We start from the raw sequence: 24,182 nt of genomic DNA on the forward strand, positions 1-24,182 counted from the left end.
GAGTGATATCGTGCATCCTTTTGTTTATTTTAACTACATCATGTCTTGAATTGTTATCTGTTAAAAACTGGTAATACAAACCTGAATTGCTTCTTGATTTGCTGGAGAAATTTATGACAGGAGGCGGTGTTTGTTACACTTTTGTTGGAGTTTTTTGGTTAACTAGCTTAAGGTACCGTATCAATGAATACATAGCTTTAAAGAATTAGATTAATATTATCCATCTGCTTTAATTTAGTTTTTACTGGATCAAAGTTTAAGAAAGTAAGAAAAGAAAACTTTTGAAACTTATAATCGTGTACATACCATAATATTTGAATGGCTATAAAAGTTTGTCATTAAAAGTAAAATAAAATATTCATGTTAAATTATTTTCAAATTTAGAAAAGTATTTTTTTAAATGAATTAAAAAAGAAATAGTGTTATTCTTTTTGGAACAAAATAGAGTATTAAATAATATAATTGAGCTCAAAACAGAAAAAATCTTGCACCACAAAAGTCCTTAGATGCTAAGAGTTTAGTTAACTGAAAAATAATTTTAGTTATGTGATGAATTTGAAAAATAATTAAATTTAACTTTTTCTGCGAATTAGTTAATTTAAAGATTTAATTATTTGTTCTCAACATTAAAGGTAACTTAATTTAAAGACTTGATTATTTTTTCTCAGCATTAAAGGTAATAACTTATTTTTTGTTATTAAAATTCTTAATATTAGCTCATCATAATTTTTTATACTTTTAATCGCAATTATAATTTTATCTACTAAGTATTCTATTTTCAAAGAATAAAATTTTTTACCTGACATTTTTCTTTTGAATCTTATTTTTATTCACTATTGCCAATCACTTTTTTGTTCTCTCTTTTGTATTCTTAAATATTTATATTTGTTCTAATTATTCAATGTATTTTTAAAATAATGTCTGATAAAACCAATGAATAAAAACTTTATTTTGAATGAGAAAATAATTTGTTTTACATGATTGTGTTAAGTATATTCAATTTATAACAAAGAAAATGTTGAACGTGAAATAGACTTTGTTCTAAAACCAACTATTTTCGTATGTTCTTTCTCATATTTTCTTACTCCATATTCCATAATATGTTCGTGTACTTTTTATTTCTTCCCCAGTTCCTAACTGTCACGATCCGGAATTCTCACCATCGGGACCGTGATGACCCCTAACATTTCACTTGCTAGGCAAGTCATCGTTAACAATCTACTCCTTTTAACAGTTTAAATGAGATATTAAAGAAGAACTGAGATAACTAAATAAATTTAAAGTAACAATGCGGAAGTTGAACTAGCCAAAAAATCTATTACAATTCAATGAACCTGGTGTCACGAGTGCACGAACTACTAGAGTAATACACATAAGGGTCTGAAATAAGTAACAAGTTGTTCAAATGAACGTACACAGCTAAATAAACAGAGGATGGGGACTTCAGGAGTTGCGGGCACTGAACAGTCGTACCTCAAGTCTCCGCGAATGTCCAATTCGAGCTCGCTAATAACCACCACTGGACTGTCTCCAAAATCTGCACAGTGTGCATAGTGCAGTATCAATACAACCGACCCCATGTACCGGTAAGTTCCGAGCCTAACTTCGACGAAGTAGTGACGAGGCTAAGGCGGGTCATCTATGCTAAAACCTGTACGCAGTCTATAATAATGACAGAATAATTGAAATACAGTACAGAATGAAACATCCAACAAGAAATGATAACCACAGCCTCGAAAATAAACTAGTGTCGTCCAAAATTACCAATCTCTACCAGCTCAAATAAAAAAAACGGAAAACAACGCAGCTCAAGAAATAGAAATATATGTTGTTGCGGCGCGCAACCCGATCCCACCAAACATCACATAATCCTCCCTTATTCCACCAACACAAATCAAATATATATATATATATATATATATATATATATATATATATATATATATATATATATATATATATATGTTGTGGCGCGCAACCCGATCCCACCATATATTAGTATCAATATCGTAATTTACCCTTATTTTACCATATCAATCCACCCTTATTCCACCTGTTGCGGCGTGCAACCCGATCTCACCGTATATACATGTTCACCGTTATTCCACCATATCAATCCTCTTTTATTACACCTACTGCGGTGTGCAGCCCGATCCTACCATATCAGTACCAAACATTCAATGTATACAGTCAATCAACAAGCTAAATCATATGACCTTTATGATAAATAAATACCAAACTGAACCAAAAAAAGGAACCTTGTTCAATATAGAATCTACACAAATAATACTACACATCGAGACCAAACCAGCAATTTACAGTTAAAAGGTACAAACAAGTCAAATTAAGCAAATAGCAGGGAATTAGGGGAAACTATATAAAGAGCTAACATGATTAACAAAAGAAAACATTGATTAACACGTAGCAACTAATCATGGAAAACATTTAGATCATGTAATAATTAAGATAAGAGGAAAAACAATTAAGGAAAAACGATAAAATCAGGGAAAAATAGATAATTCGGCAATGTATAAGCACTCGTCACCTTGCATATACACCGCTCACATGAAATTCATATAACACAAAGTCCGAGAGTTCTTAATTCCCTCAAGTCAAGGTTAGACACAACACTTACCTCGCTCCAAAGGCCACTCAAAGCTCAATCACAGCTTTGCCTTTCAAACATGCCTCCGAACCAATAATATCTAGCAAATTACCAACCAAACATTTCAAAATAAGCCTTAAGAATCACCTACAATCGATAAGAATTCAATTTAGGCCATTATTGAAAAAGTCAACAAAACTCAACACCCGGACCCGTTTGGTCCAAACCCGAAATTAAAAAAAAACGATTACTCATTCACCCCCGAGCCCGAATATGTAATTGGTTTTGGAATCCGACCTCAATTTGAGGTCTAAATCCCCAAATTTCGAAATTCCTAGTTTCTACACAAAAACCAATTCCACCACGAAAGTCTTAGATTCTAGGTTGAAATCTTGTAAAATAAGGTGAAAGATTGAAAGAAACTAGTTAAAAATTACTTACCTATGATTTGGGGAAGAAATGGTCTTTGAAAAATCGCCTAGAGGGTTTCTTGTTTTGAAAATTTTGAGAAATGAGCAAAAATCCCGTCTAAGTTAGGTTTTACACAGCTGCAAATATCGCATTTGCGACCTGAGTTTCGCAATTGCGAAGCTTGCAAATGCGAGAAAACCATCGCATTTGCGAGGTCTCTCACACTTCTTCTTCCTTCGCTAAAGAGAAGAAATGCTCGCAATTGTGAGCTGAGCTGATCGCAAATGCGATCAAATGATCGCAAATGCGAAGGTTGCCTTCCCCTATCCCCGTCGCAAATGCAAAACATTGTTTGCAATTGAGAAGCTGGCCTTCCCAGCCACTCTTCGCAAATGTGAACCCAACAGTGGTCAGAAATGCGATGCTTGACCTCACATTAGCGAGGTCTGAGGCCTGTAACAAAAATCTGATGCACCAGCAGTTTTCTAAGTCCTATTTTCACTCTGTAGCCTATCTGAAACTCACCCGAGCCCTCTGGACTCCAAACCAAACATGCACACAAGTCTTAACACATCATACGAACTTGCTCGCGCGATCAAATAGCCAAAATAACACCTAGAACTATGAATTTAGCACCAAATCAAATGAAATTCTCAAGAACACTTTGAAATTTCTATTTTCTCAACCGGACGTCCGAATCACGTCAAACCAATTCCGTTTTTCATCAAATTTCACAAGTCTTAAATATTATATTGAACTTGTTCCGGACTCCGGAACCAGAATATGCACCCGATACCAACAAGATCAAGCACCGATATTTTCTTAAAAACCAATAATTTTTCAGATTTTAATTTTTTACAAAAATTCATAACTCGGGTTAGGGACCTCCGAATCAGATTCCGGGCATACGCTCAGGTCTCATATTTCAATACGGACCCACCGGGACGGTCAATATATGAATTCGAGTCCGTTTACCAAAGTCAACTCAAATAAAGTTTTAATCAAAAAATTACCTATTTTTATCAACTTTCAACACAAAAGCTTTTCAGAAATACGATCGGAATGTGCACACAAATCGAGGTGGGATAAAATAAGGTTTTAAAGGTCTCAGAACACAAAATTTGATTTTAAATCATAAGATTACCTATCAGGTCATCACACTAACTAATTTCATCTATTTGTTGATTTCCTGCTAATTTAAATAAAGAAGGATTTAATAAATAAAGTAAGTTAATTCTAAAGTTATATAATACTAAAAAGATTAACGTGGAGGGGTTCAAATAAGGAAAGGACACAAGTAAGTTGAAATCTTGACAACTTTAAGGTCCTAAATTTTAGAACCGTTTACCTAATTCAAATAAAAGAAAGATTTAATATTTAAAATTTTAATTGCTTTTTAATAACTCCTAAAATTTAGGAAAAATTATAAATTTACAGTTTTGTCTGATGTGAATCTATTTCTAAAGGGTAAAAAAGACGGATAATATTTCGCTAAAATATTTTTAATATAGAGTAGAATAGATACAAATGTATTGCTTATTTTTGGAGATAAAAGAGCAAAAGTAAAGGGGCTTAAAGGAACAGAATTTTGTCTTTTTTGTTGGGCCATATGTTGAAACATTGAACTGTCTCTTGAGTCATTTGCTATTTCTTCGGAATAGTTTTTATTGACTACGACAATTTCAAATACTTTGAATTCTAATATTTTGATTTATTGTTAGTTTTTAATTTAGAAATTTACTTCAATAAATTAAGGAATCAACGTTTGAATTCAGAAAATCTTACTGTGGGACTAAAGAAGTATAGAATAAACAAAAAGAGACAAGGCTCTACGAAGTGTATAAGCACAAAGCACTAGCAAATTAAAAACTTTGAAATTGATCCAGAAATATCTACTTTATATAACTAACTAGAGAACTTGTCCGAGCTTCACGCAGTTATAATAAATATCATACAATATAAAATAAATATGTGATTCTTAGTTGAGTTACATGTTAAATACATGAATGTATTATATGCATTTGATTTATTCTTTTCACTAAATAGTAAAACATTTAACAAAAATAAAGTGAAAAGTAAAGAAACTAAAAATAAAAAAGAAAATCTTTCTATTTTTTGTATTGATCTTCTTTTTCTTTCCTCTTCAATTCCCTAATCTCTCTACTATTTTTTTCTCCTTTTCTCTTTATTGCTATCTTATACTGCCTCTACAAATTATTTTTCTTTTCTTTCCTTCTATTTCTTTTCCCTACAGTTGCTTTTTCAATTTGCCTCATTAAATTTAACATTTTGGTAATATATTATTCAAAACCTTTAAAAAGGGGGAAAATCTTAATTTTTTTTACTACCTCCAATTTAATTCTTGGGAGTTACTATATATACAAAACTTTAAATAAAAGAATTGAAAATAATTAAAATTGTTACACTACTAATTAGGCAAGAGAAAAATGCGAAAAAAGTGATGAAAAATAATTGGTCATTTTAGTTCTGGAGATGTGCCACGTTATATCTCTATAAGTTAGATACAAATCATATTCTTCACGCAATGACCTATAATCTATTAGTAAAATCCAGCAAAATATAAGAACTTTTATACCATATATTTTCTATTCTCCAAAACAAAACGAAAAACAAGTAAGAAAAATGCTTGTAACACCAGAGTCACCATTGTGACACTATGATCCATATACAACACACACAAAAATAAAACAACAAAAGTAACTTGAAAATAGAAGTTGCATAAAAACCACAAAACTAATGAAAATTCATAGAAAAGCTTGCCAAAATTAATCATGTATCATTAAAATAAAAGCTTGCCAAATTTCTTCATCACCAGCTCTTGGAACTTGATAGAAAGATATTTTTAGTATCATCATCATCTTGACCTTGGTTTACACTATATACATAAATATTGTCTGATATGTATAAGTGTAGATGCACAAGCATTTGCTGAAATATTTGGTTTTACTCTAATTTTAACATGTAATACAGAATACTGTTAAAATGAAAAAGAATTTGAAAACTCACCAGTTATATAGTTCAAATAAAACCAGAGACCACAATATATAGTTAGATTGGAAATTGGATGGTCAAGCAGAGAATTGAAAAGATCAAAATATAGATAACAAATTAAATACTATTTAATACTAATAATTGTATAATTACTTCTAATAACGATTGGAAAAATGAAATGAAGAGCCTTCATTGGATTTGTGAAGAAAAATAAGAAGAGTGAGCATAAACCGTTTCTCATTAGAATGCTAATACTCACTCAGCAGCTTTATTTTACACATTTTCTTCTTTAAGTCATTAAAGCTGCTTATTTTGTTTAATTAAATTGAATCTCTTCCTCTCCCTTATTTAATATTCATAATTAATGTATATAATAAAAGATGTAATTCAATTCCAAAATTTCCTCCTCTTCCGTTATTTAAACTCATAACAGTAATTATGTAGGAAAAGCATTTTAATAATGAAAATTGTACTAAAATTAGGATGAAAGTCCAAAAAAACAAGAAAAAAGATAAATAAGAATGTTGGCTTTAGAGGACTGCCACGTCATCTTGCCAATTCCCACCTTTATATTTATATATAGATATAGATTAGGTTTAAACATCAAGATGACGCTTCAATTGAGTTGAAAGATTAAAGAATTCAAAATTCTAGAACAAATATGCTCATGATTTGGTAGTAGTATACTAGTATCTATAGGAAAATAGTACTTTAGTGGGTCGCCTTACACATTTTTTACTGTAAATAATACGGTGTCCAAATACATTAATAGCATTCATACCATTTAGTGAGATTCATCTCCCACTTAACAAAAATAAATCAACCAAATCAAACAATTAATGCTAGCAAATAATTGCTACTAATAATAAACAATCATAGACATGAACTTTCCAGCTTTCACATTCACCAGCTGTTACGTTTTGTTTGGTAAACTACACTTATCAAAATTCTATATAAATTCACAACCTCTTACCTCAGTTTCTCCACAATCTGAACCCAAATTATTCAGCAAATTTTATTCTGCACCAATGGCTCAAGTTAGCATTCTCAACGCATTATTGATTGCCTTTGTCTTTGCCATTTTTTCTGCCATGTCTAAAACTTCGGCTCAGGAGCTGGGGTTGGCTCCGGCGCCTGCACCAGACGCCGGTGCGGCATTTTCTTTGTCGTCTTCCAGTGCGTTTGTTATAAGTTCTCGCATTCTATGTGTTGTTTCTCTCTTCAGGCATTAGAATTTTGATGTTCATGAATAATGATGATTGTATTTGTCAATTATGAGAGATGCTATTTTATATGGGGCGGCAGTGTTAGGTGTTTATTGATCTTGGTAGGAATTTAGGAGTTCTGGTTGTGATATAATCGTATGTATTGAGACTTAATATTTCAGCAGTATATATTTCTGATGATAAAATTTTGTTGAGTACCAGAAGTCGAATACTTTTCCCATTGTCTGTTTTTGTGAGTAAATTTAGTATCTTTTAATTCTGAAATGATAATACTTGTAAATAAATAAAGAGAAAAATGCATAAAGTACTCATTAAACTTATCCAGAAAAATTATTTATACACCTAAACTTTACGGGCGACTTTTTACCCCGTCATTCTTGATCGAAGTGTATTAATTATCTCCCTAAAATTAAAGAGCCACGTTTGTACTAGATAGTGTTACACATGCCCCTGCCACGTTAGAACCACATAAATGCCATTTAAAAAAATTTCTCGTTTCTCCTTTTTTTTTCTTTTGAATTTTTTTCAAATTATCTTCCATCACCTTCCTCCGTTTCCTATAGTACCCACCAACACCCATATTCCGCAATGAAACATCAAAGCTCAAACTGCCCAAGAAAACTTTATTTCTTGACTTTCTTTTTCTCTAATATAATTTATTACATAAAGATATTAAAATTATTAAACTTGAATGTCAAATTAGTTTCTGCCAAACCCAATTGCTTTACTTTTTTTTTCTTTTTCCTTCCTGTTTTCTCTCTTCCTTTTTTTTTCTGTCCTTCTAATTAACTTCGCATTAAAGATGATGTCGGATATAATGGTTGTATTAACAATAGAATTTTATAGTTTTCATCATTTAAATGTCGTACAAGTTTTTTTATTGCTACTCTAGCTTCTTTTCATCTACTCAAATACTACTGAAAAGGGAGTTTCAAATAGATCCAGAACAACAAAAGGTCTGTTTGGAAAAAAATGATAGAGGTGATTTTTGTTGTTGCCTTGTTGGTTCATAAAGTCAGGTCATTTAATTGCAGGGAAGAAGAAAAGGAGGAGAGTGAAAGAGCAGAGAAGAAAAAAAGAACAAAAAATAAAACGAAAAGATTAAGAAAAACTTAAATTTAATTAAAAATAATATTTGTGAAAGTTAATTCATTTTAACTTTTTTTTTTTGCCATCTACGCTCTTTCAAGAAAGTGTAAACACTCTCTCTGCCAACTCACTTCTAAGGGGGATAATTAATACACTTCGATCAAGAATGAGGGGGTAAAATATCGCCTGTAAAGTTTAGGTGTGTAAATAATTTTTCCGGACAAGTTTAATGGGTACTTATGTATTTTCTCATAAATAAAAGGTGATTGTTACGGCCCGAATTTTCCTTCGTAAGATGTTGTGATGACATCTAGTCTCTAAGACTAGGTAAGCCTAACGAATATGAGGAATAACTGAAATATATAGTGAAAACTGCCGCTCCACATGTACAAATCCCAAAACTCAGTGAAATAAAAGTCACAAGCTCTAGATACAGTGTGGAACGCTCATATACATCATTGTATATAAGATAAAAAGATATAAGAAAAGAATAGGATAGAAGGGGACTCCGAGGCCTGCGGACGCCGACAGGTATGCCTTGAAGTCTCCGAACTGAGCTTGCATCACTGGTGCCTGGACTGGTAGGAGGTACCTGGATCTGCATAAAAAATATGCAGAAGCGTAGCATGAGTACACCACAACAGTACCCAGTAAGTGCCAAGCCTAACCTCAGTAGAATAGTGACAAGGTCAGGTTAGACCCTACTAAAAATAATATGAAATAAGACAGGAGATATAATGATATAATGAAATGACAGAGAATTGTAACAATAGAAAATCACAGAAGGTAACAATACGGAATCCCAGAAGATAATTACAATACATAAGGAAGCAAGAATTTTACAAGTTAAGGAACTACAACAACAACAACAATACAACAAACAGAGGAAATCAACAGGGGCACTCCTGAGGTACCGTCTCGTAGTCCCAAAAGTAAATATCTCACAACGGCACGACAGAAACCTTGTGCAAACCATAACAATGCGCACGACAGAAACCTCGTGCCACAATAACAATCCGCACGGCAGAAACCTCGTCCCACAATAACAATCCGCACGGCAGAAATCTCGCGCCACAATATCAATCTGCACAGCAGAAACCTCATGCCACGACCAAACAGTTATCTCATCAATAATCACGAAAACCAACACATAACAAATGAAATAATGATATTACAAGCAAAGAATGCTACCATTGACGAGTGAATACGGAATCAAGGAAGCGGGTAATTCAACTAAGCATGTTGTACAAATTGCAAATAAGAAGTAAGACAGGTAGACATGTGAAATTAGGCTAAATATGATGACTACACATATTAGAGTAACTCAATTGAGGAAATAAAAGGAAACTACTTAGCAAAAATTGGAATTTTAACATTTAGCCAATGTACGCACTGTCACCTCGCGTACACGACGCTCACATATCAATAATTATCACAACAGTACCATATCCTAAGGGGGTTTCCCTCACAAAGTTAGACAAGTCACTTACCTCAAACCTCGCTCAATCAATCAATAAGAATGCCTTTCCCTCGCCTTTCCGAGTCCGAACAGCTCAAATCTAGCCAAAAGCTATTACATACCATAAATATAACTATAAGAAACTAATCTAAATAATGAAATTATGAATTTATCAAAGAATTAGAAAATTGCCCCAAAAAGTCAACCCGGGCCCACGTCTCGGAATCAGGTAAAACTCACAAAATCCGAACATCCATTCAATCACGAGTCTACCCATACCAAAATTACTCAGATCCGACACAAAAATCTCGATCAGAACCTCACAATTCGGCCTAAGAACTTTCCTCCATTTCCCCCCAAATTTCAACCCCAAATAACTAATTAAATGATGAACTCAAAGACATAAATAAGAAATTTAACCAAAACTAAGTAAGAATCACTTACCCCAATCAACTCCTTGAAAATCCCTTCAAGAACGTCCAAATCCGAGGTCTCTAGTTCAAAATATGAAAAATGGGTTCAAACCCTCGTTTTTAAAATTAATACTACCGCCCAGTCGTTATGCATCGCGATCGGGGGACCTTGTCGCGATCACGAAGAACAAATAATCACAACCTCCAAAAATGGCCTACGCGAACGCGAAGCAACTGATGCGAACGCGGTGACCTGGTACTTCGCGAACGCATGCACAACTACGCGATCAAGTAGGCTTAAAGCCTGATGCCCAACTGACCATGCCTCTACGCGAACACGTGGACCCTCTCGCAAACACGTAGACGTGAGACTCACAAAGCTTCGCGAATGCGGGACCTCTTTCACGAAAACGAAGGCAATTTCCAGTAGATCACAAACTCCTCTACGCGAACGCGGAAATACCTTCATGAATGCATAGAAGAAAATCAGAAGCACCAGATTTTGGCAGTCAAAAATGTTCCGAAATGCGCGAACATGGTCTGAATCACACCCGAGGGCCCCGGGACCTCAACCAATTATACCAACAAGTCTGAAAATATCATACGAACTTAGCCGAGCCTTTAAATCATATCAAATAATGTTAAACCGTGAATCGCACCCCAATTCAAGCTTAAAGAACTTATAACCTTGTAACTTCTACATCCAGTACCGAAACCTATCAAATCAAGTTCGATCGACCTCAAATTTCGCACACAAGCCATATTTGACATTACAGACCTACTCCAATTTCCGAATCAGAATATGACCTCGATATCAAAAAGTTCACCCCCGGTCAAACCTTCCAAAATTTTCCAACTTTCCAACTTTCGCCAATTAATGCTGAAATGACCTACGCACCTCCAAATCAATATCCGGACATGCTCCTAAAACCAAAATCACCATATGGAGCCGTTGGAACCGACGAAACTCCATTCCGGAGTCGTCTTCACACAAGTCAACCTACGGTCAACTCTTACAACTTAAACTTCAAACTTAGGGACTATGTGTCCCATTCCACTCCAAAACTCACCCAAACCCGACACCAAGCACCCCGACAAATCAAGTAACCACAAAATAAAATAGAGAAAGCAATAAATAGGGGATCGGGGCTCATACTTTCAAAACGACCGGCCGGGTCGTTACAGTGATTGTACCTGAAAAGTACATTTATGATAGATATAGTCATAAATAGGGGTGAAAAAATGATTAAAAGAAAACAGTTAACCGCCCATATTATCCACTAAAAATGGGTTGGATAACAAACTTTTTGAAAACGGGTCAAATATGGATTAGAACCATATTATCCATTTAGAAAATGGATAACCAATGAGTCTAACTTTTACATTTGTAAAGCCTCAAATTGGGGGTTCTTCAAGTTAGGGAGACTAACTATTCTCTCAAAAGTGATTATATGCAAGAAGTCATGGATAATATGGTTACCCCCATATTATCCGCTGGTTAACCCGTTTTTTATCCATATATAATATGGGTCGGGTCGGATAATTTATCTATTATTTTATTGAACCATATCCGATCCAACCCCGCCCATTTGCAACTCCTAATCTGAAAGTTAACACCCAAAAGCAAAGAAAAAACAAGGCTTTTGAGCATTATATTTTTTTGGGAATTTGAGTGACACTCTTTACCATCAAACTTCTATTACTCAAATGTTTTTTGAAATCTTTTTAATTTTTTGGAAAAATGGCGTCTAGGCCGCTTAAACTTGCATCCATTTGTCAACCCGGTAAATGAACTTATACATTTCCCATTTGAACACTTATACTTAAAGCAATGAGTACCAATAAACACCTCCAGCTGAGCGTGTTCCTCAATCGCTATAACCCGACTGACACATCATATTCTTAACCTATTATTGTTTGACATGTGTAATTTTGTAGGTCTCAATCTCTTTTTACCAAAATAAGTTAAAATCTTTTCCTTTCTCATCTTCTTCTTCTTCTTGTTCTTCATCATGTCATATGTTTAATCCACCATGAACACCACCCTTATCCACTCTAAAGTCTCCAAATCAATAATGAGCACTATCCTTCTCTACTCTAAAACTCCCATATGAATAAAAAAGTAAAAAAAACACAAACGAAATCAGTAAAATCGAAAAAATCTAGACAAATCAGTAAAAACTCTCTTCCATTATCTTCTCCAAAATTATTTTTGAAAATCCCCATACAAATTAGTAAAAAGAAGAAAAAAATTCCTAACAATATCAAATGGGAGCTCACTGATACATAAATATTTTGGCATAGAAACCAACACCCTCCAATTCGACTTCTACTTCTTCCTTTTTGGTTTTCTGACCAAAAATTTTAGAGAAAGATTCAAAATCATCTCTAAAATTTTCAATCTTCAACACCCAATTAATTGATTTTCTCTAAAATTAATTTTTTTTTTGTTTATTTGTTTCTAACCAAGATTTTCTTCTTTGAATTGTGGTCATGACATATTTATTAGAAGGTGGGGAAAGAGAGAAAAGACAAGGGGAGGGGAAAGGAATCGGGCAGCAACGCCAAGGAAGAAAGAGGAGAAGGGAGGGCATGCGGGGGGGGGGGGGGTTGAGAGTTTTCAGCTTTTGCAATTTCTTTTTTCTTTTTCCTTTTCATTTGCTTTTTTCTTTCTTTCTGATTTTAATATTTTTTCAATCAAAACTGCTATATTCGCGCGACTCTGTATCATGGTTTGCACGTATTTGAGCCACATCATTTAAGTCGTTGCCACATAAGCATGGTCAATGGTCAAATGTGTTTATTAGTACTTCTTCCGTCAAGTATAAGTGTTCAAATGAGAAATTTATAAATTTATTTACCGGACTGACAAACGGGTACAAGTTTAGGTGATCGGCGGCTATTTTACCTAATTTTTTCTTTTGAGATCTTTTAAGGATGAAATACGGAGGTGTCCATTACTCACATGGTCACTCAACTATCCCAAATTATCTCCTAAAGTCACTTTACTTTTGTTTGTAACAACAAAGTCACTGAACTATGCCTATTGCACTCAGAAGGTCACTCAACTAGATTTTTCAAATTTTGAATTGCCAAATACCTATTTTACCCTTTAAATATTTATCTTCTTTTTATTTTTTTAAAAAATTTTAATATTATGATTTTTCCTTTTTAATTTATATTATGGACTTACCTATAGAATAAAATAAATATTATTTATAAATTAAAAAAAAAGAAATTATTTAAGCATATATAATGCTGGAATAATAAAATAATGAGCATAGTAAAAAAATTAATTAGAATAATTTGTTAGTAATAATAACAACAAAAATTTAAAATTTATTTACACAATTCAGAATGAAAGAAAATAAAGGTTTTAATATATATTCAATGCACGTAATATAAAAATAATTATTTAAATAAATGTATTTTTATAATATACATTATATATTCTTAAAAATTATGCTCAATTATATTATTATGTTTCTACCAACTTTCCGACACCACATAGTTATATCACCGGAAAGCAGGGGACTATCTGTATAGGGTAAAATATGCATGCTAAGTCGTGCATGGAATATATATAATATAATTGAGCATAATTATCAAGAATATATAATGTATATTATAAAAATACTTTTATTTAAATAATTATTTTTATATTACGTGCATGAAATATATATTTTACAACCTTTATTTTCTTTTATTCTGAATTGTGTAAATAAATTTTTGAATTTTTGTTGTTAATACTAAAATTATTACAAATAAGTTATTCTAATTAATTCTTTTACTATGCTCATTATTTTGTTATTCCGAAATTATAGATACTTAAATACTTTTTATTTTTTTAATTTATAAATAATATTAATTTATTCTATAGGTAAGTCCATAACATAAATTAAAAAAGGAAAAATCATAATATTAAAAAGTTTTAAAAAAAATAAAAGAAGATAAATATTTATAATTTAGAGGGTAAAATAGGTATTTGGCAATCCAAAATTTGGAAAATCTAGTTGAGTGACCTTCTGAGTGCAATAGGCATAGTTCAGTGACTTTGTTGTTACAAACGAAAGTAAAGTGACTTTAGGAGATAATTTGAGATAGTTGAGTGACCATTTGAGTAATTGACTCAAATACGAAGGATAAGTCATATTGGTCGTTCCATCGTCATAAACAAGTTGATTAATAGAGATGTTTGACTCAAAACATATTAAATTCTTTTTGAACAAATCAATCAAAGATGAAGGGGTAAATCTTAGTCAAACATAATTAATTCCAGATCAAAATGTTAACAACAATTGCATATGGGACGAAAGAGATATGATTGATCTTATTAAGATTCGACATTGTCTTCCTCATCAATCGATGAGGGAGTAGATTTACATATTTTCTTCGTGGTCATTTCCTCCTTTTTCTAGAATACAAGAAGGGAGCTTTTTGTCTTCTTTTTTTAGGAATTGGAGAAGCCCCCTTTGTTGAGAGCTTTCCCTGGCTATATATAGTCAGGGTATCCTTGCCCCTTGCTTGACTTGACATCTTCTTGCCACTGATGTGTCTAGGTCATGATTTTAGGCGTCACTCTTACCGATTCGTCGGATGTCATAGAGGAGAAATGGAGTGGGCTCTGTTGACTTTCACTGCCCAGTTACTGAGGCGGGGTATCAGTCAACTTGGTCGTGACAGTCAGATTTTGACCAATACAGTTAGCCCCTCCGTCTATCGGGGTCATTCTATGTCGGACTCAGCAGAAAGATCATGTTCGTTACGAATTCAAGAGAAATCTGACCTGCGATTTCCTGTTCCTCAGTCACATTTTGTGGATTTTTAGCTGAGTGCGACATTCTTTCGATCCCCATGGATCGGTGTGGTGGTTTCGGAATTGAAACATCATTTGGTATTGAAGCGTTGTTTCGTGGTTATCACCATTATGACGTACATTTCTGGGAGACTGAAATGTTTCGTGCCCTACCAGATTCGATTGGCGACTCTTGGGTTTCGTGCTCGGGGGATTTATGTCTCTTATAAAAAGAGGAAACTTGTCATTCGATCGACACACTTCTTCATCTTTCACTCGGAAGAATTCTACTGATATATTTTCTCCCCGGTACCTCAAATTTCTACGTGCCCCCTTGTTCACTGAAAACTTTCATCTCTTCTTTCTGTTATTTCTTTGGCGTATTTTCTGACAAGAATGGTTGACGATTCTTCTCGTGGAAATCTCCCTGTTGTTGATCTGGTACCAGAAAGTACTGCTCAGATCACCGGAGGGGCGAATGCGGTGGAGGATGAGAGGGTCCCATCGGTGATTGAGATCTTACCCCGCCCTAGGAAAGAGCCGACTGACTTGACCACTCCCGCCGGGGTCGAATAGGAACCTGTTCATTCTGTTCTGAGGGAGAGGGACATTGCAGAGTTGAAGGAAAGGTGGGGGATTCCCGGTTACGTCGATATGTGGCGGGCAGTGGGAAAAGACATAGTTCACTTCGACCGCCCCGGGTATTGTGTGTTCTATGCCTACCCCTTCATTGTAGAGTAAACATTTCCTCTTCCCCTGTTGGTGGTGGATTTTTGCTACTACTACAAAGTGTGCCCCGCCCAACTTTTGCCATATCTATACAAGGTATTCCTCATGCTTCTCAAGTATGCTGAACTCGCCGGTCATAAGGTCACTTTGGACCATATGCTCAGCATCTTTTCTCCCCAACTTATTCGCGGTTCAATGGTTCACATGCGTCCTGGGGGATCGAGGGGGCTTGTGGTGAAGATGGACAACAGGACCAACCGTCGTTTCTACGAGAATTACTTTCATGTGCGAATTGAGCATATCATGGCAGACCCAAGGAGATTCCCTGAGAAATGGAACTTTGCACGTAAGTTTGTATTTTTAGTCGTCAAAGTGCTCGACCATTTTCTATGGGTACAAAATTTTATCACGTATTTGCAGCTGAGAGATTGCCTCCTCCGCCTGTCGAAGGTATCCTTGAGTGGGTGGAGGCCATACTTCCCCATACGATGGGGATTCGCACCTGGTCGACCTTTCGTGAGAGGTTCGGACACTGGCCCCTTACAGGTGAGATGATGTCTTTATCTACTATTCTTTCCCTTTTTACTTAGCTTCTCATGCGTCGTTTGTTGTTGTCAGGGAGAGTGCGAAGATCAAGGGCCCCTCTGTTAGCTTTCCACCAACCGGCTGCATCCGCTCATCCTATCGCAGTACCCACTGCCCGACCTTCATCAAGGGTAACTTCAGTTGAGTCTGCAACCTTGGTTATTCCTGCGAGGGCTGTTTCTCAGGATGAGGTTCCGACCGATGTCGTTCGCCCAATGGGTGAGTCACCGTCTACAAGAGAAGAGGAGGGGCTGCCAAAGAGACGGAGGGTGGAGTTTGAGACGGCGCCCCCGACAGTAATTTATCTGGACGACTCTCCCCCGATGGGTTCTGGAGAGGGCGTTATGGAGGTTCCCTCCGTAGGGATGGAGTAGACCGTCGAAATTATCATTGTACGTGATTGACAATCAGAGACTCCTGCCGCTGCCTTGGCTCAATCAGAGATCCCTGCCATTGTTGGTGTTCAACAACATGTCGTGATAGAGAATCAGACTTCTGGGGTCGTCGTCGTGATTTTAGACGTGCCTTCATCTTCTGCAGTGGGTCAGGCTCCACCTTCAGCAGCAGAAAGGGGAAAAGGCGTGGTGGTTGACGATTATGAATCTGAGTCAGACCTGGACCCCGATGATGTCAGGATGTTTGAGGAAGGCCTTACTCATTCGGTGGTTAATGCGGGGGGGGGGGGGGGGGGGCTCGGCCCATATTCTTCAGATCCCTTTTAGCGTCAATCTCTTGGGGAAAAGGGAGGATCTGGTGCCGCAATTCAACCTGTTATGCTCCGAGGCCGAGAATGAGTCCCTCTGGTCTGTTCCTGATACTGATTTGATGGATGAAGTGGCCTCCATGGGCATAAGGGTACGTTGCATTTTACTTTTCTTTCTTTTTTTTCCCTTCTCGGAAGTAATAGACTAACCCCGTCTTTGCATTTTCTAGACATATATGGTGGAAGTGGAAATCATTCGTAGGGCCAACACCCGGGCAAAAATTTTCTTAAAGATGTTGGAGAAGTATCGTCGCTACCGCGATAGATGTCGCGAGATGCATGAGCGGATGAGGACGGATCCCCGCAATAAGGCTCTTGGTGAGGAGTTGGAGAAAAGGGACCAGGAATTGATGTAGACCATCCGCAGCAAGAGTGAACTCGAGGAGCAGCTTTGAATTAAGGACGAGGAGCTCGAGTTGGGAAAAGGGGTTGCAGCGGAATGTGAGCATCTGCAGGAAAGGTTGAGGTCGATGCAGTCGGAGATGGACCAGAACTTGGTCAAGGTCGAGGCGATGAACGTGGAGTGGATGAGAAAATTGACTGCGCTGGAGAGCAAAGTCACTGGGTTGGAGAGCATTGAGGGTGCCTGGTCCGAGGCTTTGGCGAGGGCGATGGCCCTGGAGAACACCATCCGCTTCCTCCAATCTGAACAGGAGTCGGAGAGAGCGATAGCTACCCTCATGGAGGCGAGGCTCGAGGAGCACATCAGTGTGATTGATCAGGAGGCATCAGTTCTAGGAGATCGGGTCGCGGCTCTAGAGGCATAAAATGAGCGATTATTGGCTCAGGTTGAGTCATCTTCCGCTGTCGTTTCCCGCCAAATGCATGAGCTCTAGGTTTATGCTGAAGCCCAGCAGGATATATATAAGAGTTTGTGGGAGGCGGGCACCGTGGCTGAGGCTGCTTATGAAGAAGCGCGAGCGAAAGCACGGGAGACTCGCATCAATTGTGGGTATGACGCGGCGATGCCCGAAGCTAATGGGGATGCGGATGATGGTAATGGAGAACCTCTTGGAGACAGTGATGATGGTGGTGATGGTGATGGTGATGGTGACGGCGGTGATGACGCCGAATGAAGAACGTTGTCCTTTGTTTTTATTTTCACTTGTTTGTCGATTGTCATTCGTTCGTGTTGTTTTTTTGGGTTGGCTTGGGCCATATGTAAGCGGCGATAGCCCGCATTGTGACTGTATAAATGAGAGTTCTTTTCTTCGCTCTTTGTCTTGCACTTCACTTTTATTTCAATTGTTTATGGCTTTGGTGCAATATAGATGCCCATATGGCGAGTCCAGGTGTTTCTTTCCTTCCGCTGGTTTTCGGCCTTAACGGTTGTTGTTTCGAATTTATCGAAATGATGGGCCGTCGTCGTTCGATCGAGATCGAACCCTTCTCTTTTTTTTGGTGAAGGCCCTTGGCCTTAAAAGGTGTTATTTCGAACTTATCGAAGTAACAGCCCGTCATCGTTCGATCGAGGTCGAACCCTTCTCTTCTTTGGCGAAGGTCCTTAGCCTTAAAGGGTGTTATTTCGAACTTATCGAAGTAACAACCCATCATTGTTCGATCGAAGTCGAACCCTTCTCTTTTTTGGTGAAGGCCCTTGCACTTAAAGGGAGTTATTTCGAACTTATTGAAGTAACAGCCCGTCATCGTTCGATCGAGGTCGAACCCTTTTTTTTTTGGCGAAGGCCCTTGGCCTTAAAGGGTGTTATTTTGAACTTATCGAAGTAACAACCCGTCGTCGTTCGATCGAGGTCGAACCCTTCTCTTTTTTGGTGAAGTCCTTTGGCCTTGAAGGGTTTTATTTCGAACTTATCGAAGTAACAGCCCATCGTCGTTCAATCGAGGTCGAACCATTCTCTTTTTTGGCGTAGGCCCTTGGCCTTAAAGGGTGTTATTTTGAACTTATCGAAGTAATAGTCCGTTGTCGTTCGATCGAGGTCAGACCCTTCTCTTTTTTGGCGAAGGCCCTTGTCCTTAAATGGTGTTATTTCGAACTTATCGAAGTAACAACCCATCGTCGTTCAATTGAGGTCGAACCCTTCTCTTTTATGGCGAAGGCCCTTGGCCTTAAAGGGTGTTATTTTGAACTTATCGAAGTAACAACCCGTTATTGTTCGATCGAGGTCGAACCCTTTTTTTTTTAGCGAAGGCCCTTGGCCTTAAAGGGTGTTATTTTGAACTTATCGAAGTAACAGCTTGTCATCGTTCAATCGAGGTTGAACCCTTCTCTTTTTTGGCGAAGGCCCTTGGACTTAAAGGGTGTTATTTCAAACTTATCGAAGTAACAGCCCGTTGTCGTTCGATCGAGGTAGAACCCTTCTTTTTTTTGGCGAAGGCCCTTGGCTTTAAAGGGTGTTATTTCGAACTTATCGAAGTAACAACCCATTGTTAGTCCCGGTTTCTGGAGAGTTGGACATCTTCTGTGGGAGTTCCATTTTGTTTGGTAATCCTTGTACCACTGGTGAATGTGAGGTGTTGATGTATCGCTTAGGTTTGTGCTGTGTACGCATTATAGTTTTCTTGTCTGACTCGTGTTGTCCAGCTCAGAGATGTTGCTGGTAGGGGGTATTTCAGCTGTGTTGAAGCAATTTTTGTCTTTCAATAGAGATGTTCATGTGTACGTTCGTCCACGCGGGTCTTATGTGCTTTCCTGGACAAAGAATGAGAGGTGAGGATGAGATTTTCTTTGCTCCCACCCGGTGGTCCAGTGGGGGAAAACACGTTGGTAAAACCGTTTGCCTTGTTTAGTATATCGTTGGTTGATGGGGCGAGGATTTCCGAGCCCGGTGATTTTGCTTGGCTCTTCTTCCTCTTCTGCACTGCTCCCATGTCTTGCATGGGTTGCATTCTCCCTTCGTGCTTCTTTTGGTTGGCTTTGATCTAGGAGAAACTAGGAATTTTCACTAAGAAATCCCCATAGACGGTGCCAAATTATTTAACTCAAAAGATATTAAAACCTTTTTGAACAAATCAATCAAAGATGAAGGGGTGAATCTTAGTCAAACATAATTAATTCCAGATCGAAGTTAACAACGATTGCATATGGGACGAAAGAGATATGATTGATCTTATTAAGATTCGACATTGTCTTCCTCATTAATCGATGAGGGAGTAGATTTACATATTTTCTTCGAGGTCATTTCCTCCTTTTTCTAGAATACAAGAAGGGAGCTTTTTGTCTTCTTTTTTTAGGAATTGGAGAATCCCCCTTTGCTGAAAGCTTTCCCTAGCTATATATAGTCAGGGTATCCTTGCCCCTTGCTTGACTCGACATCTTCTTGCCACTGATGTGTCTAGGTCATGATTTTAGGCGTCACTCTTACCGATTCGTCGGATGTCATAGAGGAGAAATGGAGTGGGCTCTATTGACTTTCACTGCCCAGTTACTGAGGCGGGGTATCGGATAGTCGGATGTCATACAGGATGAACCTACTTGAGATAATTCGATTAATAAGAGTATCTCAGAAACAAGATCCTTGATTGTTAGTAAACTGTATTTGTAAAATAATTCTTGAAAATATAACATACGTAAATATAAATGATATAACTGAAACAAAAATTAATTCGAGCCCACTGAATTCACAGTGTTTCCTTAAGGAATTTAATCCCCTCCTAGTACCCAAGGTTATGGATTATTTCCTCCCAGGATAGAACGAATTACACACTGGTGTAGTGGTACTTCAAACCCCAGTGTTTCAGCGAACACAAAGTTCGGTAGCAAATCACACTTAATATTGCTTTCTTTGAAGTTAAAATATGCAGAAGAAAGGAGAAGAACTCAGAAAATTCGTATGGAAATTCTGAGCAGAATAGTTTTGTATTTATAGCCAAAGTTGGGCTGAAATCTGAAGAGGTGCAATTCTTCAGAATGACTGTTTATGCAAAACGGCCACAACATAAATGCCATAACATAAATGACTATTTACTCAACAATAAAAAGGGAAAATACAGAGGAAAAATTGAAGAGAGTAGTTTAATTTTCAGTTACACAACTGAAAAATGGATTGGAGGACAAATATTTAATAACATTTCTGTTAATATTTTACTATTTACAAATAAATTTGGTCCAAAAAATTAATCAATTAATTGACCAAAGCCGAAGCCGAAGTCGAAGCCGAGCGGAGCGACGACGGCGCGAGGCTTGCCTTCTTCTCAACTCTTTAAGAGCTAGAAGAAGAGTAATTACTTATATACCCATAAAAAACCTCTTCCTCTTCCAATATGGAACAATGTTCCTTCATCAAGGGGGAAACTTAAAATTTCACTTAAAAATTTCATTTCCTTCTATTTCCGATTCACCCTCTTTTAAGCCTCGTTAATGCTTAAAAACCCCAACATTGATGACCATTTTTGGACAAAAAAGCAACAAAGCCGAAGAAAGGAGATGCTGCTCAACATGAATGGTAGCAACGCTAATTCTTGCCCGAAACAAGCAGCAATGATTTGGGTGGGGGGTTAATCCAGGACTCCACAAAAGAAGGGAGAAGAAGCTGAAAGAAAATTTAGATAGTAAAAGAATTCAGGCAAGTAGCTCCATGCTTCTGATACTATATATAAAAGATTCAGATAAATAAGGCCAATGTAGTATATATGCAGATTATAATATAGTACTCCATTAATAGTAGATCGTACTCTGGGAATTAAGTCGCCATTAGTAGGGTGCGGTTTACGCTTCAAAATGGAATTTTCTGGCGCGAATTCGAATTAATCGGACTCCAAAGTTGGTTTCTAATACCCGTGTGGAAAGCAAAAAATAAAAATAAAAAATCATAGACTCATCATATGTAAGGTTGCCAGTGGCGTTCCTGTAACTTGAATTAACAGGTAGTACTGTAAGAAATTATAGGAAGGATAACGAGGTGCATACATCACATTCTCTTTGATTAGTACTTTAAAGTTCATGCATACACTTGGACACTTTGACCGGATCGGAGTTCATCGATAAATTTGAGAAAAAATTTGAGATTTTGATTTCTCAAAATAGAAAAATAAAACATATTTAGGACGATGAAAGAATAATGTCCATTTTGGAGAATGAAAAATTGAATTCTACAATATTCATGTAAGTTTTTCATAGAATATCTCTCAAAATTTACAATATTTTTATAGCTCTATTTTTTATTAGCCGAATCCCCGCACCTGTATCCATATCCGGATCCGCACTCCCGAATCTTAAAATTTAGATTTTGCCGAATCCGATACTCGGATCCGTCCTCGTATCGGATACCCACAACCGAATCTGAGCAACTTAGGATAAAACAACTTGTACAATTTAAAATTAGAGACAAGTTCACAATGTAAGTAAGTTACCGACTAAATTCAAATCCTTAGAAAGAATAAGTAGAAACAAATTGTGTTGTCTCTCTTTCTTGATGTCCCTTTCTGACGTAAAAAGTGTATCGCCTATAAACAAAATGGCTAAAGCATTGAAACCTCAGCCCTCAATCCTCTACTTCGTCTTTTATCAACACTTTCAATTCTAACAAGCTGCTCAATAGCCAATTTTTTATTCACCTACATATTTTTTAACCGAAGCTCTATTTATTGCCATATTCCTTCTCCTGATCAAAGTCACTACGAAGGGGCGGGACGGACTGCAGTTCGTCTGAGCTTAATCTCTCACATCCACTTCCTCTCCTGCACAAACCACACGATGTGTACGAAATCTACCAAATTGAAGGCTTTCTTGTTTCCATGGCTCGCATATGGTCATATCTCTCCATTTCTTGAGCTAGCCAAAAAACTCGCGGACAGAGGTTTCTTGGTTGACCTATGTTCGTCCCCTATTAACCTAAGTTTCATCAGGACAAGAATCCCAGAAAGCTATTGTTCCTCAATTCAGCTTGTGGAACTCCAATTACCAGACTTGCCTAGCTTCCACCTCACTATCATACAACCAATGGCCTCCCACTCCATCTCCATTCCACCCTTCAAAATGCCCTCAAAATAGCCAAACCAAATCTTCTCAACTTACTAAAAACTCGAAAACCTGACTTGTTAATCCATGATGTCAAGCAATTATGGGCTGCGGGGGTGGCTTCTTCCCTTAACATCCCAGCTGCTAGATTTTTCACTTCTTGTGCAGCCATGTGTTCCTATTTCAGCCACTTGTTTATGAAACAAGATGTTGAGTTTCCATTTCCAGCTCTTCGTTTACGTTCTTATGAGCTAACGAAAGCTCATAATGTGGTTAAAGAACATCGGAAAGACGATGAGCCTGAAGTTAGAGCTCCTGAAGAATTTACTGGCGTGATGCTAATAGGTACATCGCGAGAGATGGAGGGAAAATACATCGATTATATGTCCGACATAATCAAATTTAAGGTTTTGGCAATTGGTACACTAGTTCAAGATCCTATGGCTAGTGTAGATGGAAACATGGAGATTATGGAATGGTTAGGGAAAAGAGATAAGTTCTCAACTGTATTAGTCTCTTTTGGGAGTGGGTAACAAAGGAAGAATTGGAAGAAGTTGCTTTTGGATTAGAGCTTAGTGATGTGAATTTCATATGGGTTGTTAGGTTTCCAAAAGGGGAAAAAAGAAGTCTTGAAGAGGCATTACCACAAGGTTTTTTTGAGAGAATTGGAGATAGAGGGATGGTTATGGGAGGATGGGCTCCACAAGCAAAAATCTTAACTTATTTAAGTATTGGCGGATTCGTAAGTTATTGCGGATGGAATTCGATTTCAGAAAGTATAGACTATGGTATTCCAATTATAGCTATGCCCATGGATCTTGATCAACCCATGAATGCTAAATTGCTAGTGGAAATTGGAGTAGCTTTGGAGGTAGTGAGGGATGATAATGGAACAATTCATAGAGAGGATATAGCAAGAGTTATCAAAGATGTAGTATGAGGAAAAACAGGTGAGAATCTGAGATGTAATGTTAGAAATTTGGGTGAGAAATTGAGATCTAAAAATGTGGAAGATATTGATGCTGCTGTGATGGAGCTAACACAACTTTGTGAGAAGAATAAGAGCAACAACCGATAATCTTTCTAGGTAGTTCATTTAACAAATGTAAGAAGCCTGAGAAAAAATTTCTTATTTCAATGTACATTATTTTGTGCTATTAATAATGTAACGATCCGAC

General features: G+C 36.8%; 1 pseudogene; it reads left to right on the forward strand.

The window, feature by feature from the left end:
- Positions 1-22,492: 22,492 nt before the first annotated feature.
- Positions 22,493-24,138, forward strand: LOC104218580 (beta-D-glucosyl crocetin beta-1,6-glucosyltransferase-like; annotated as a pseudogene).
- Positions 24,139-24,182: the final 44 nt, after the last annotated feature.

This window comes from Nicotiana sylvestris, chromosome 12 (assembly GCF_000393655.2).
Source record: "Nicotiana sylvestris chromosome 12, ASM39365v2, whole genome shotgun sequence".
Lineage (NCBI taxonomy): Eukaryota > Viridiplantae > Streptophyta > Magnoliopsida > Solanales > Solanaceae > Nicotiana > Nicotiana sylvestris.